Raw genomic sequence first — 14,386 nt, forward strand, 5'->3', positions numbered from 1 at the left:
AACCATTATTGGGTAGTATATCGGGGTACCTAGCGCTATAAAAACCTGGCGGTGAACCGAAAAAAATAACTAGCTACCTAGCGACTGTAGCGACACTAATGCAGCGATCAGAAAAACGATTGCTTAGTGACACTGGCAAAAGGGGTGAAAGGGTTAACTAGCGGAAATCAGGGGGTTAAAACCATTATTGGGTAGTATATCGGGGTACCTAGCGATATAAAAACCTGGCGGTGAACCTAAAAAAATAGCTAGCTACCTAGCGACACTAGCGACACTGATGCAGCGATCAGAAAAATGATCGCTTAGTGACACTGGCAAAAGGGGGCGAAAGGGTTAACTAGCGGCAATCTGGGGGTTAAAACCATTATTGGGTAGTATATCGGGGTACCTAGCGCTATAAAAACCTGGCGGTGAACCTAAAAAAATAACTAGCTACCTAGCGACTGTAGCGACACTAATGCAGCGATCAGAAAAACGATCGCTTAGTGACACTGGCAAAAGGGGGTGAAAGGGTTAACTAGCGGCAATCAGGGGGTTAAAACCATTATTGGGTAGTATATCGGGGTACCTAGCGATATAAAAACCTGGCGGTGAACCTAAAAAAATAACTAGCTACCTAGCGACACATGCAGCGATCAGAAAAATGATCGCTTAGTGACACTGGCAAAAGGGGGTGAAAGGGTTAACTCTAGGGGCAATCAGGGGGTTAAATCTTTATTGGGGGGTGATAGGGGGCTACCCTGGACCTAACACTAACTGTCCTGACAGTTTTTACTGTCACAACTGACACTGAATGCATTGATCAGTAAAGAAATGATCAATGCAATCAGTGACACTGTGACTGGGGGGGGGGGGGGGCGGGGGGGATCGGGGGGGCGATCGGGGGGGATCGGGGGGGGGGGTTTGTGTGACTGTGTGTACCTACATGTCAGTGTAGTGTTGGTGCACACTTACTATTAGTCTTCTCCTCGTAGTCCGGTCAAAAAGACCGCCCCGAGGAGAATGACATCACTTCCTCCTTCCTGTGTAAACAATACACAGTGGGAGGAAGCTTCTCATTGGCCAGGAGCGATCCAGAGGGGGTGGCCGAAAACCAACGGCCATCCCCTCATCACGGAGCGCTCCTGGAGCGAACCGGACCGTCGTATCCAACGGGAGGGGGTCCGATCGGACCCCCCACCCGCTGGAAGGCAGGCACGTACATTTACGTGATTGTGCCTGCCTGTGCCATTGTGTTGACGTACATTGGCAATACGGCGGTCCTTAAGTGGTTAAACTGGCGGTAATGCACACAGAAGTAAATTGCATTAAACTGGCAGTAATGCACAAAACTTTATGGTGTTAAACTGGCAGTAACGTACACAGAAGTAAATGGCGTTAAACTCTCAGTGACACACACAGAAGTAAATGGCGTTAAACTCTCAGTAGCGCAATCAAATAGACAATGTTCAACTGTCACTACACTGACACTATCTGAACTGTCCCTACTAATGTATGTATGAATGACACGGTCTCACTACACTACAATGAAACTATCTGAGCTGTCCCTAACCTAGCTGCACACTATGCAAAGCTGAATGAATGTCCTCCTCACTACACTCACACATCCCAAGACTGACACTTAACTATTATTTTACACTGACAATTGAAGCAAAGTAGCACAGTATAGCACACTATCTAACTGATAGCACTGAACAGAGCCCTGTTCTATCTCTCTCCTTGCCTAAATCACACTGAAAATGGCTGCCATTGAAAGAATACTTTTATACTGTGGGGCAGGAATGAGCCATGATTGGATAAAGTCATGATGACAGTGTCCAATCAGGAATCTGACAGTGCTCTCTGCCCTGATTGAGTGAAGCTTTCACTGCTTCAGCCAATCAGAGCTTGCAATGCACTGTTCAGCGACGCAATGCGTTGTGGTCGGTTTGGGGGGAGCGAACAAACGGCTGAATGACCCGTTTGTTCGGCTGTTCGCTGAATGTCCAAATAGCGAAAGTTCGGCCTGAACTTATGCTCGGGCTGAACCGTTTGCCCACCCCTAGTCACTATGAGTATTCACACAGGATCGGTTGGAAAAACCGTGTGTGATTCAGACAGGAATTGCACCGCATTCCTGGTCAAGTCACATGTGATTCTTTGCAGTGCAATTTTAGGCCAATTTATTTTGTATGAGCTCAAATCACACAACAAAGGTATCGGTTTTACGTACTAAAGCATTTGCACGAATATGAGTTTCTTGTGCAAATGCTTAGTATCAGCGAAACCATAATTTGCTATGCTATGATCTATACATTTACAGGCAAAGAGGATTGTACACTCAGATTGTATCATCTGTGGTCACCATGATGGTGTCATGTTCCCTGAACAAGTAGGAGCCTTCTGACTACCTATAGTCCTTCTACAGTTTTCATTTCAGCTGGACAGGATAATCATACAGGATATGGTGAGAAGGGCCCGAAGAAAACAAAAAGGGTTATTTGATTGCTTTAGTCCCTTTTCACCATAATCTCTATAGTTATACTGTCTTGTTGGACCCCCAAACCCTATTCCATAGAAGCCTTGGTTTCCATACACTGCACTGATAATGGCCAAATAGCCTAAAACAGCTGTATGTGTCTTGGCCTTTTGGCTAATGTCATTTGTAGTATCTTTTCTTATTAGTGTCCAGTTGAGGTGGTCCACTGTCCTTCTGGCTGGGGTGGGTGGCTGTATATCCCTGCTGGTGTGATGGGGGTCCTGAAGAATCTCCCTATTGGAAAATAACCCTAAAGTGTCCCTGGGTTGTTGAGTCTGGAAGTAATGCCCTGATGGAGGATTCTGAGAAGCCAAGTGCTTTCTGATTTGAGCAGTGCTACCAGGTCTGGGAAGGCAGAGGGCCTGTGGTGTCAAACATCCCAGGGAATGGTGCCCCAGGGATACCAAAGTAACACTATGGTATTGGGACCCCACTGTGTGAAACAGCACTAGGCTTCAACAACTTGGCTTTTTTCTGCATCGAGCCTCATGGGCTAGGCCTTATGGCTGAGACAGGGCAATTTTTGTTACCGAGCTGCAAGGCCTAGCCACTGGCACTTTTTTTTATTTTTTCATATATATATATATATATGTATTTGCTCTGCACATGTGCCACCCTGCACTTATAAGCGTGTTCCTTTTTCACTCAGGATGGAGGGTGTGGGTCCTCGGACCTACCCTGAAATCTAGGGGGAGGATGTGTGACCAACAGGTTCCTTCTTCCCCTGCCTTGAAGGGGGGGGGGGGGGTGTTTCTTCAGGAAAGCTCTTCACTTTATACTCGGTGGTTGGCTTATCATGAGGAGACGGGTCCACCAGGGCTTTTGGTTAGGATAACCTGAGTGTAACTTATTCCTGACAGGAGCCTTGTGCCCTGAGGGGTCATTCCTCTTTGGGAGGAGACACACCCTAAGGCTGGCCATACACAGTTTGAATCTTGGCTGGTTCAGCAGGAGCTCTTAATGGGCAGACTGAATGTAATAAGTTGATTCATTGATTAATTTGGGTACAACCAGCCTGCTGGACTCTTGCGATAGCCACTAGCGATAATCATGGTCTTCTCCCACCCCCCTGCCGGGAGAATACAATGGCTCGGTGGGAAAGATACCCCTGTTGAAGGGGGGATTGAGCAAAACTGCTCCATATATGGCTGGCCTCAGTGTACTCTTTTGGTTTCCTTATTGGTGTTTTTGTTTTTGCATACTTGGAAAAAAAATCTGTGACAGTGAGGCTGCAGATGAGCACAGTGAGGCTGTAGATGGGCACTGATGAAGATAGAGATGGGCACAGTGAGGCTGAAGATGGCCTACCAGGATACCAGAAAATTTCCAGGTAGGCTGCCTGCCCTGGAGCCGCTTTAAGTTGCTGCTGCAGTGTTCAGCTCTTTCCCTCTCTTCTCCTCCTCCTGTGTATCACAGAGCTGGCTGGGTCTGTATTCGGCAGCCACGCTGTAACAAGGTCCCGCCTCCCTAAAATGGCATGTGTAATAGTAGATTGAATCAGTGTTCTGCCTATGACACAAGCCGGTCTAGGGGGCAGGACCTTGTTACAGTGCGGCCCCCAAACACAGACCCAGCCAGCTCCGTGATACCCAGGAGGAGATGCCCGCTGTGTGTGTGTGTTACCAGGTGATGGTGAGTCTGTATTAATTGGCACAGTGATGCTGTATTCATGGGCACAGTGAGGGTGCAGTTGTGGGCACAGTGAGACTGCATTCATGGGCACAGTGAGGCTGTAATGGTGGGCACAGTGAGGGTGAAATGGAGGGCACAGTGAGGCTGCAATGGTGGGCACAGTGAGGCTGCATTCAAGGCACAGTGAGGCAGCAATGGTGGGCACAGTGAGGCTACAATGGTGGGTACAGTGAGGCTGCATTCAAGGGTACAGTGAGGCTGAAATAGTGGGCACAGTGAGGTTGCAATGGTGTAGCACAGTGAGGCTACAATGGTGGGTACAGTGAGGCTGCATTCAGGGGCACAGTACGGCTACAATAGTGGGCACAGTGAGGTTGTATTCACGGCACAGTGAGGCTGCATTCATGGGCACAGTGACACTGCAATGGTGGGCACAGTGAGGCTGCATTCATGGCACAGTGAGGTGGCAAGGGTGGGCACAGTGAGACTGCATACATGGACACAGTGAGGCTGCATTCATGGACACAGTGAGGCTGCGTTTGATGGGCACACTGAGGCTGCGTTTGATGGGCACACTGAGGCTGCATTCACAGGCACAGTAAAGCTGCATTTGGTGGGCAATCGTGCATGATTGTGTAGACAGGGCCCCAGTGCACTGTATTGTCTGGGGGCCTATAATGCTCTTAAGATGGCATTGAGGGAGGCTGCATTGATGGGCACTGATGAGGCTGCAGATGGGCACAATTTGGATGCATTGTTGGCACTAACGAGAGTGCAAATGGGCACAGTGAGGGTACATTGTTGGTGAGTGTGACACAACATTATCTTTTCAAGCATTATTTTATTCTAGTACTTTATAATGAATGAGTGGGCTGTCGGCACGGAGTGTGACCTCCCTGAAATGAGTTTTTGCAGGTTGGGATGTCTGATATTTACACTTTACACCATGCGCTGTGTGTTGGGCAATAGGGTGTAAGGCAATAATCTGCATAGCTCTGAGAACTGTCCTGAAATGAGGAATAATCTAGCTTTTTCGGGGATATGTGATGGAATGAGACGTGTGAAGCTCTTCTCTGATAATATCAGCCAGAAATTGCACAAAATGGGTACATTGAATGACAATGTGAATCCAGCCCTCCCCCATGTAGAGTAGTCTCCTCAGCACACATCTCTATGACGGATGAACTCTGAACACATTTTCCAGAACCTGTCTGTGTGTGGAATGCAGCTCCTTATTATGGGATGCGTGTGCAGTACCGCGGACTGCGGGTAGGTGGCGCTGGTACAGAGCTCTGCCATAGTATAGTAGTGAATGACAGAAGGGCGGAAGTGCCAGTGACAGCACGCTGCCTCCTGCGGGAAACTTTCTAGCTGTCCGGTGGCGGAGCGGGGATCCTGTCCGGGGAGAGGATCGGACTGACTGCAGCTTCAGCACCGGTAAGAAGAGCGGGGAGCAGGCTGGGGGGAGGCGGCTGGAAGGTCTGGGAAGTGGGCTGTACAATACAGAACAAAGTTTAGAAGTTCGGGGAGGAGGTGACTCAGCACCCGGTGTGGGACACCTACCGGACTGGCAATGCCAGGGGAGGATCAGATCAGTGAACTCCAATCTACAGCTATACAACCCGGAGCAGCGTAACAACCAATCAGCTTCTAGCATCTTATTGAGCAGCTAAGTTTTTAAAACGAAATCTAGATGCAGATTGGCTGCCATGCACAGCTGCTCCACATGCTGTCTATTCCATGCTTAGAAAAGTTGATAAGGCTGGACAGACAGAATCGTGAACAGCAGCAGTGGATGCCAGCCAATCAACTTCTACCTCTCATTTTCAAAGCTTAAAGAAGCAGAAGCCAGAAGCTGATTGGTTGTCATGCACAACAGCTACTCCAGTTTTAGTAAATGCCACCCTAGTGTAGTCCCCACCATGCAGGGAATTCCCCATCTACAGGGTGATGTGTCTTCTATCTGATCATAGAGTGGAGGAGGAGCTGTGTGCGCACCTACCTCTGTACATACCTCACAATATTCACTGATTTCTAAAATCGCAAGATGCAGTTGGCAGAAACCAAAATTGATGGGTTTTTTAAAATATATATTTTTATAAATAATTTTATTATATTGAATTTTTTTTTAATATCATGAATTTAAATGAAGATGAATTTGTCGGCCGTTACTGGCACCCTTTGAAGCAGAGTTAAAAGTCCTGCTTGCCGCATTTTTGGTGAATATTTGGTCAGCTAAAAATAACCGCACCAAAAATGCACCCGCCCATTAAAATGCATTGAAAATGCAGCAAGAACACATCAAAGATGCACCAGTGTTGCGTTTTTGATGCATTTTTTGAGTCACATGACCTATGAAAAATAAACAATAAACACGGTAATATTGCGGGCGATTCTAGAAACTATTATCGGCACTTTATTTATTTATTTATTTTATTATTTTATTTATTCTTTCGGCACAAAGCTAAAAAACGTATTTTTGGCTGATGATTTTGGTGCATCACTATTGATTTCCAATTCAGATCAATAAGTATGTATAGTGGGGGGCAGGGCTGGATCTATACCTTGAAGGGACCTCATACACTAAAAATCAATGTGACCAGTACAATACATATTACACCATGGAGCTACATCCACTACACACCACATACACATCCATCCACCTAAACATTGTCACCACTGAGAGGTAAAGTGAATAATATTGATTATCTCCTTACCTTGACATCTAACAGTTGGTGGGATATATAAAGTGACAAGTAAACATGTTGTCCCTGAAGTTGATGTGCTGACAGCAGAAAAAATTGGACAGTTTGGCAGTTTTGTTGTGTATGGGGCTGTGTAGATGCAGACCGGTCAGGATGCCCATGCTGACCCACGTCCACAGCCAAAAGCCCCTACAATGGGAATGTGAGCATCAAAACTGGAGCACGGAGCAATGGAAGATGGTGGCCGGGTCTGATGAATCACATTTTCTATCACATCATGTGGATGGCCAAGTCGATGTACATCACTTTCCTGGGGAAGAGATGGCACCAGGATGCAGTATGGGAAGCAGGCAGACTGGCACAGGCAGTGTGATTCTGCTGGGAAACCTTCTTCCTGCCATTTATGTGGATGTGACACGCGCCACCTACCTAAACATTGTCCCTGACCAAGTACACCTCATCATGGAAACGGTATTCCCTGATGGCAGTGGCCTCTTTCAGCAGGATAATGCTCTCTGCCACACTGAAAAAATGCTCCAAGAATGGTTTAAGGAGCATGAAGAGTTTGAGGTGTTGACTCAGCCTCCAAATTCTCAATGTCTCAATCCAATCAAACATCTGTGGGACTTGCTGGAGAAACAATCCATGGAGGCACCACCTCACTACTTACAGGACTTAAAGAATCTGCTACTGAGGGCTTGGTGCCAGATACCACATATACCTTCAGAGGTCTAGTGGTGTCCATACATCGAGGGGTCAGGGCTGCTGTGGACCTACTACACAATATTAGGTGGGTCGTCATAATGTTATGGCAGATCCATATACATACCTGTTATATTGCTGGTCAGAGGGAAGAATGGCGTGTTGTATTGCTGGTTAGTGTAGTGTCCCTTACATTGATGATCATAGTGACATCACTATATAATCACTGACATTATTGATTAATGTACGGCTACTCACAGCTCCAGGAACTCCCAGTATCCTCTGGAGGACCCTGATTGCGAAAGGCTGGCCTAGCATGCCCGTGCTTGCTAAGCCTTCCTCTACACAAAATGTACTTGGTGATTGACACTTCTCACCAAATAATAAATATGGAGCTGCTTTACTTTCTCAGTGACATTCCCACATTTTGAAAATACATGATACAAAGTCATTATGAGATTGCACACGCATGCGCACGCACAATCCTAGACCGCCTTATTTAAAGTAAAATGAAACCCAAAAGCAAGTATGTATTATATTGCAGCTTACCAATTCTTAGATGTGATGGCTGCATTCGTTTTTCTTTTTAGCCTTTATTTTCTTTATTTTCACCTGGTTATCTGGTCAGTAAGTCTGTTGCTTTTTCAAAAGAACAAGCCAGATGTTTCAGTTTACACAGATGAGGCAAACCATTTAACACCGACAGGAGTGCTTACAATAATTAGTACATAATGTTTCCCAAAAGGAAAGAAAAAACAGTTTGCTGTAACTGATTATAAAGTGTGATAAATCTGCTAGTACATTTAAAGTCGAGTTCCACCCAAAAATTTAACTTCCACTTTTTGGAATCCCCCCTCCCGTGTCACATTTGGCACCTTTCAGGGGGGAGGGGGGAGCAGATACCTGTCTAATCCAGGTATTTGCTCCCACTTCTGAGAATAGATAGCTGCAGTATCTGCGGTTGTCTATGCTATATCTGGCGCCTCCTCCGTCCCCCGATGTCTTCTGGGAGACACACAGGACCCAGAAGACAGCAGGGACCAGTGGAGTCGTGCAGCGTAAATCGCGCATGTGCAGTAGGGAACCAGGCTGTGAAGCTGCAAGGCTTCACTTCCTGATTCCCTTACCAAAGATGGCGGCACCTCCACCCGAGAGCCGAGGGACAGATCGGATTCAGGTGCCGACATCGCGGGCGCCCTGGACAGCAGCTGTAGTATTTGTAGCTGCTGACTTTAAAAAAATAAATAAAATAAAAATTGGTGGAACTCACGCTTTAACACTCCCTCCCTAGACTGATGGTGCCGCTGTCTGCTGTGCCCCCTGTGTTCATTCATCCGGAGTGTAGACGCTCTAAATATAGGGGGTGTATTACTGGTCATCAGAAAACTGAGGGGGGGAAAAAGCTTATGCATATAAAATCAATGCAGCCACCACATCTGATGATTGATAAGCTGCAATATATTATAATTTTTAGTTTAATACCATTTTTTTTTAAGGAGGTTCATGTGAGCCGCTAAAGTAACTAGTTTAAATTGGATACAATATACCAGAATAATGTTACAGAATGTTGCAGACAAAATATTGCTTCCTAGAAGTACAACTAAAGGCATTTCTTTGTTTTGCATAGAGACTGGTGGAGAGGGATTAGCACATCTGTCAGTAGTTTATTGCTCTCTGTGTCCTGAGATTCACTCCCTGTTTATCCTGGTAACCATTCTCCCCAACCGTGAAAGAAAATGTAAAATATATCTAAAGGCAAACCTCCTTCCTTTTTAAATTTTGGATAGAGCAGAGAAGGATTAGAACACAAAATCACACAAATGGCAAAAAAGACTGACGGGGGTTATAACCCTCCAAAATGAAAGAAAAAAAAAAACACTTCTTTTATTTCCACTTTAGGTTGTCACCAGAACATAAATAGAGAGGAAATTTTGAAAAGGGGACTGCCAGGGATTTCCCTCACTTTGGATGGATTTCCTGTTGGCACTCATTTTTTTTTTTTGCCCTCTTATAAACCCAGCACTAGTAGGGAGTGACATGTTTGTAGCAAGTTGTATAATGTACTTAATGGTTAATTGGTGGGAATGGTAACTGCTATGGATGTGCCACAGCTGGATAGACATACAAAAACATACTAATGCAAAGAACAACGGGCTTTCTGCATCTCATAGCCACTTAAGATGTTCTGTAACCCATATAAACCAGAGATGTTTTATAACCCATGGCAGTGATGGTGAACCTTGGCACCCCAGATGTTTTGGAACTACATTTCCCATGATGCTCATGTACTCTGCAGTGTAGTTGAGCATCATTGGAAATAGAGTTCCAAAACATCTGGGGTGCCAATGTTCACCATCGCTGACCTATGGCAAGCAAAGGAATGATGTAATCTTTAACCAACAACGCTAAATGCAGGAAGACCAAGATCAGTCTGTACATCAGCCTTTCTCAACCTTTTTACCCCAGGGGAACCCTTAAAATAACGTTCAGGTCTCAGGGAACCCCTGATAAAACCCATTCATTGTGTGGGAACAATGACTTTTTTTTTTTACAGTGGTGGTAAGAATGGCCCTCTTACAGAGGGCTATAAAGATCAGTGGTGTCACAACACTGGCTCCTCCAAGTGGCATTGGCTAAGAACTATGTAGGCACCATCAATCAGGAGGTAAATCAGCCACAGCTCAAGGAACCCCTAGCCACCTCTGAAGGAACCCTAGGGTTCCATGGAACCCTGGTTGAGAATGGCTGCTGTACATAACTGGACGTTAGTTGGTGGGCTTAGTCACCCAAAGACTTCCAGCAGAGAGTTTACCCAACCATATCCTGGATCTTTCCCCTTTTCTATGGCGTTGCAGTAGGAGAAAGTGTCACTGCCTTTGCTACATTGTTCATAATGTAAGCTAAATGAGAAACTCAATAGGGGAATAAAACTCCTTTGCAGTGTCTGAAGCGGGTGGTTGGGGTTGATAATGCAGGTGGAGTCCCTGAGGGAGACAAGAAACCAGTAAGTTCTTTAACTTACTATCTACACCAGTGGTTGTCAACTTGCAAGGTATAGAGGTCCTCAACTGTGACCTTTGACATAACTCTAGGGCGGCACATAATAATAGTACAATAGTAATGCTAAACACAACTGTCAGAGAGTACGGATATACTAGAAGGCACCATGCACACTATAATAAAAAATAAATGCGAGAAAAAATGCTAGTTTAAAAAAACGCTCATAATAGAGTTTTTGTGCCAGCTTGTAGTAGCTTTTTAGGAGCATTAGTGTTTTTGCAGTACATAAAGAAAAAAAGCGAAAAAAAGGCAGTTAGGAGCGTTCTTTTCTGCTGGCAAAAAGCTCCAAAAAAAACTATACGAAAAAAAAAATGTTGCCCTCTTTTTCACAAATGCTAATAGCGTCCATGGACACATAGGATGACACGCTTTAGCTTCTAGGAGTAGAAAAAATTCTAATGTGCATGGAGCCTCGTACACACGATCGGATTTTCGTCCGGGAATTGTGTGATGACAGACTGTTGGCCTAAAATCCGACTGCTAGTACGCTCCATCAGACAATTGTTGGCCAACTTTTCCGCCAACAAATGTTGGATGGCAGGCTAATAAAATTTTCGGCGGCCAGCGGTCTGTAGTCAGAAAATTCGAATGCCCTGTACATATGGTCGGTTGTGATCGGGTCATGTTGTTGGAAAATCCGACCGTGCGTGGGCTCCATCTGACTTTTTCCGTCGGATTTTCCGACGCACAAAATTTGAGAGCAGGATCTAAAATTTTCCGACAACATGATCTGATCGCATAAATTTCGATCGTGTGTAGACAGTTCCGACAGACAAAGTACCACGCATGCTCAGAATAAACTAAGAGACGAAAGCTATTGGCTACTGGCCCGTTTATAGTCCTGACATACGTTTTTGACCTCCCTTCGTTCAGAACGATCGGATTTTCCGACAACTTTGTGCGATTGTGTGTATGCAACACATGTTTCAGCCAAAATCCGTTGGAAAAATCTGATGGATTTTGTTGTCGGAATGTCCAACCGTGTGTACAAGGCATAAGAGTTTTCGTTCGCATTTCGAACTATCAGACCCCTTTCACACTACAGAGACTTCAAAGCCGTGCGATTTTGCCGCAACTTTGGAATGCCTGTGTAAACTTAAGGTATTTGGACCTCAACTTGCATGAAAGTCAGACCAAAGTAGTACAGGGACTACTTTGAAGTCAGCACGACTTGAAGGCGCACAGATATGAATGGTTATCATGGGGAATGACTTGTGCGACATTGCAGTCCCAAGTCACAGGTCAAGTCGCACGAGTGTGAAAGGGGCCTTATTGGGCCACAGCAAGGGCCGATGTTTGTGCAGCCATCGAAATTGAGTGATCGGGCATGTTGGAAATCTTTTGAAAAACAGATGATTTTCTAATCAATGATGGGAGAATTGTGTAAGAAATATAATTCAAAAAGAAATGCGCATGAGGACCATAAAAGAAAATTTCCCAGAAAGAGAAAAGAAGATTCCCGGCCTCAAAAATTATTTTTTGTAGCAACATAAGGTGAAATTGAAGGCTTGGTTGGTTGAATTTCAAAATCAATGGTGGCACCTCCGGATTACAAAACACATAAAAATTTTGGATTTTCAAAAGAAAATTTATTCGGAATTCGATCCATGTATGTATGACCTGCATTAGTGTATTTTATGTGTGACCCAAGACAATTCCACTTCTTCCAATTTGGCCCAGGAAGGTCAAAAGGTTGAACACCCCTACTCTAGGTAGCCTGACCTTCCATTAACGTGTACCTGTTAGCAGTGGAGACATTGGTTTTGCAGCAATTGCCAATATTTCATTGTCAATATGTCGGAATATTGCGAGTGGCTTTAGTTCCCAGAATTGCTGTCCTTACCACACATGGATGATGGGTTTATTAGAAGTTGTGTTTTTCAGAAACTTCAGTCCTTTTTGGTAAGACCAAAATGGAGAAAATAGGTTTATTGTTGGAGGTTTTCAAATACTTCATCTGCAGTTCTAGAATCTGTGGCGTTTCCACTGTGATGTGAAAAATTCTTCAGTTCAGGACAAACATTTACTTTGCATGTTTGTGAATGGGAAGGGGAACTCATTTCCCTCTGAAACTCAAATTATATAAACGCATGAGACTTCTGTTTGTGATCAGCCATAGTTGTGTCCCCTGTGTAAGTCAGCCTTTCACGAATAGAGTTCTTCCAGAGGTTGCTAGAGGTTCCCTGAACAATCAGCCATTTCTGCCTCTCAGATAAGTGTCCTCTGACACCAATGATGTTTTTAGATGTTTGTAAGGAGGGAATTCTTCCTGATGACCACCAGGCTAATGTACTATGCATTGTAGATACAGTAATTCTTGTCAGGGGTTCCCTGAGACCTTTAAAGGGTTAGTTCATCTTTACCAAACAAAACTGCCTATGCAGATGAGGGGTTCTGTAGATAAAAACAAACCGTGCAGCTTTGACTAAAGCAGAATAAAGCCCTTGCTATAGGTTTAGGCCATTTACATACCTCCCGAAGCATGACTGGAATACTCCCAGGACATTGCTAAGTGAGGCCTAGTCATTACTGCTCACCTCCACCATCACAGGAGTGAGCTCTTAGATTCAGAGCTACTTCGTCAGGGGAGAGAGAGAGCTTGTGTGGAGGTTTGAATAAGAAAATAAGTTTTCTCCTGCGATGTTGGAGGTGAGCAGCGATGACTAGGCCTCACTTACCTATTTCCTGGTAGTATTCTAGTCACTCTTCGGGAGGTATGTAAATGGCCTACACTTATAGCAAGGACATAATTCAACTTTAGTCAGAGCTGCACAGTTTGTTTTTATCCAGACAACCCCTTACCTGCATAGACAGGTTTTTTGTAAAGGTGAACTAACCCTTTAACCCTTTCGTTGCCAGGTCTGTACGTCATAAGGACTTGACATCCAGGGGTTTCACGCACAAACCACTAGTTGCAGCCACCGGGGGGGTTAGGGATTCCCCTAGAAGAACAAGGTTAGGACTCAGGGATTGGAATAGGGACTACCCCCAAAGGTCAGCAGGCATGTCCCCCAGAGGTCAAAGGTCAAGTCTCGGGCTGACCCACCCCCACCAAAGTGATCCGCTTACCCCGACTAAGTCAGGGCATGAACAAGGCAGGGCAATTGCTGCACTGCCGCCTGATTGACTCCACACTCCCAGGTATCGCCGCCCCCCGCCATGTATTCCGGGACTTGCTTGCCCATCTGAGGGCCCGGGACCAACATGGTGAGTGGAGGGGAGAAAGAAGAGTGGACACACATCTGCTCATCTCCCCTTCTTGCTGTGACACGGAAAGCAATGTGTATGATGTCACTTCTAGGTCACCTGTCACTCTCCCCAGTTAGCATAGCCGAGAGGGAATATATTACAATGCAATGTGCATTGCAGTATATTCAGTGGAGTACAGAGGAGGTTCTCATTAAAGAGAACCTGTCACCTAAACATCATCCCTTAGGGGACTATGTGATGGGGAAAAAAAAGCCAAGAAATTTGTAATTTTTTTTTTGCAAAAAAAAAGTTACACCCAACCACATAAAATCCCCTATCAAAAAAATGTTGAGGTCCCCCACTCCCCACATATATGCATTTATGAACGTAAACACATGTCGGGGACACCTATGCATGAAAACATCAATTGCGTTATACATGTTACATATGGCCACACACACCGGAATGAGCACAGTAATTCTAGCACAAGACCTCTGTAACACGAAACTGATGACCTATGGAAGGCTTTTGAAGCATTACCTATAGAAAATATGGGGTACTGAAGTTTGTTGCCATTTCA

General features: G+C 45.1%; 1 protein-coding gene across 3 annotated transcripts in view; it reads left to right on the plus strand.

Annotated features, from left to right (window-relative positions):
- The first annotated feature begins 5,436 nt into the window (after nt 1-5,436).
- Nucleotides 5,437-14,386, plus strand: part of MAP3K20 (mitogen-activated protein kinase kinase kinase 20) — a 257,081-nt gene continuing 248,131 nt past the window's right edge. For all 3 annotated transcript variants that reach the window (XM_077448019.1, XM_077448021.1, XM_077448022.1), the window contains exon 1: nt 5,437-5,587. The gene's annotated coding sequence lies outside the window, so the exon portion shown is untranslated. The remainder of the gene's footprint in view (nt 5,588-14,386) is intronic.

Source organism: Lithobates pipiens, unplaced genomic scaffold (assembly GCF_037356315.1).
Source record: "Lithobates pipiens isolate NorthernLeopardFrog02 unplaced genomic scaffold, aLitPip1_a1.2 Scaffold_22, whole genome shotgun sequence".
Lineage (NCBI taxonomy): Eukaryota > Metazoa > Chordata > Amphibia > Anura > Ranidae > Lithobates > Lithobates pipiens.